Here is a 2,747-nt window from a genome sequence, read left to right on the forward strand (position 1 = left end):
ATCTAATCTAATAAATTGCTGAAGATTAGGTACTTCAAATTTGAAGCCTGACATAACTTCAAGAGGACATAATCAGAGCAGCATAATTGGACCACATACCACTTTAACGTAACCTTTACAGGTCAATGGATTGACAATTGAATGCTCCCCAGTCCCCAAGCACTGGAATTCACAAACATCATAAGACCCCTTCCTGACAGGGAGCGACGCGAGCGAGCGTGATTGCGAAAATGATTAGCGATGTCGTTCACCCCTCAGATATTCGCTCGCTGTGTCTCTAGTTGGGCGATTACGCGGCCGAGTCCCGCCCCTAAACACTTTTTATTGATCAAGAATTAATTTTAACTTTGCCCCCCCCCCCCCACGCGTGCTTCCAGGTAACACACACACACACACACACAGACACACTCGGACACGCGCCGCCTCATATCAGGACAGTGTCGCGCGCGATTTCGTCTCCAGTTCGCTCGCTGGCTGTCAGGAACCGGTTGTGTACTTTTATATTTGATACTTTAGTACAATTGAATATCAAATACTTCTCTACTTTTACTCAAGGAGAATCTTTAACGGAGGACTTTTACATTTACCAGAGTATTACTATATCTGGTGCCTTTGAAGTTCCGACACTATGGAACAGGGTTTCCGTTAGCTGGTAAATACCGGCTGTTGTGAAGGATCAGATTAAACCGAATATGTATATTTATTTATATATATATATTTAATTGTATTTGTATATCGTTTGATATCCCCTGTATATTCCTTGTACAATATGCACTGAATATCCCTTTAGTCTACTAAACAGCCCATAATAGTTTCATTCTACCATTGGACGAGAACCTGGCGCCAGGTTGCCATACCCCTAGGTCCAAGTTCAATCGTGCCGCCTAACATGTCGTGGCAAGCCCCGGTTCCGCGCAGGAATATGTCGGGCGAAATACGAATGGTACTATTTGTTCATAGCGCATATATATATGGCGCAAGTAAAGTAGAACTTTCTTTTTAGTCCAGTTCTTTACCCTCCAACAGAGTGACAGACGCAAAGCCTCCCCACGACGCACGTGTGGTGTAGTAAGGCCTACTTGGCCCAGAATAGGCATTGAGATATCGTGTAGATTAATAGTTGAATAGTCATAGTTTGGCACTATACCGTCGAGTTGGACGTATTCTATTAAGCTAATAATAGTCTATTTATGTATGGTGCATCGTTCGGTTAGAGTTCTAAAGTTATCAGTACCCCCATCGTTCCTGACGTTATCTGGACGCTTAACCAGGCTGAGCAGACCCCTAGTGGTGCTTGCATCCGAGGAGCTCCGGGCCAAGAGCGACTGGACCTGTATATTGGATTACTCTACCCGGACGACGGCGAGCCTTCCACGGCTTGGATTATGCTTTGGGTGCTTTGATTATTCCATGGATAAAGGCCAACACTGCGGAGTGTTGGAACTACCCCCGGAGAGGACTCCAGGTGAGACGGCGCTCTACACCAGTGAGGTCGCCTCACGTCTCTCCGTTGTGGACCGGCAGATACCGTCCACAGAGGGTCCAGCTGTATTCGTCTGCGGACCGAGGTTCTGTGGGCACCGTGTTCAAGACTTTGGATTCTCCCAAGACACCGTCGGCCAGATGGGATACCGCCAGCGGCTTCTCTAACCCCCCCCTCCTACTGTCTTACAACCAGCGGGACCCCCCCCCCCTTAGTGTATCCAGCTATAATCATTTAAGTACCATCGCTATCGTTTCCTAAATATTCCAGGTTGTATACTTACTCCCTGCGTAACCAGACATTCAATGTTGATTTACCTACGAATACTCATTTGCCATAAAAGTGCATATTTCATATTTCAAATCATAAATGTAATTAAGTGATCGTTGTATACACCTTTTGCTGTATTAAACCTTCGATTTGGTACATTTGTGTGGATTCGTTTCATCAGGTGGGAAAGTGTTCATCATACTTATATCTTGTACTGGATGGCCAGAAGTTAAAGTACATGAGGTAGTGGTATTAAATATCATATCTAACAATACAGTCAGGGAATTGTACCCCTCAGTTACAATTGGTCCTTCGAGCCGGAGGGTAACTAGTGTAATATTAATATAGTGTTATTAATATCGAAATGGCCTATGATGAACACTCCACGAAACGATCCTCCTAACCTAGAACGCCCGCGGCGCAGACGACAGACACCTCAGTACTTAGAGGCTTACACTGTCAGTCAACTACCTAGCCTTCGACAAACGGTAAACGCGGTAAAAGTAGAAAGTAAAATTATGTCTGACCTTAACGACCAGGTTTCCCCGACCACAGAGGCCCTAGTAGGTCCTAATGTAACTGACCAAGCTCACGGTGGGGACCAGGAGGGAATTGACATGCCTTTACCCCCCGCCACTACCCAAGAAGTAGTCCCCGACCAGCCCCGGGAGGAAGACAACCCTACAGAGAGAGAACTCTGCACGGAAGAAGAGGAGGAGAGCGCCGAGGAACTAGAGCCCCAGGACTCCCCAACGAGTACCCCCAGGAGCGGCTCACGCAGGAGCGGCTCACCGCCACAACCGCCTTCCCCCAGCGAAGCGGAGAGGATACTACAACAGGCGTTCCTCGTCAGCCTGACAGCCTCTACCGAACGCGATCGACTCCAAGCGCAGGCGCTTAGCGAGCGCGAACATTTTACTATTGAAAGAGAACGCCTCCAAGCGCAGCAACGGAGCGAAGAAGAGCGCACACGCCTGGAGATGAGACGCCTCAT

The sequence above is a fragment of the Notolepis coatsorum genome (genome assembly GCF_963971535.1).
Source record: "Notolepis coatsorum genome assembly, chromosome: 1".
Classification (NCBI taxonomy): Eukaryota; Metazoa; Chordata; class Actinopteri; order Aulopiformes; family Paralepididae; genus Notolepis; species Notolepis coatsorum.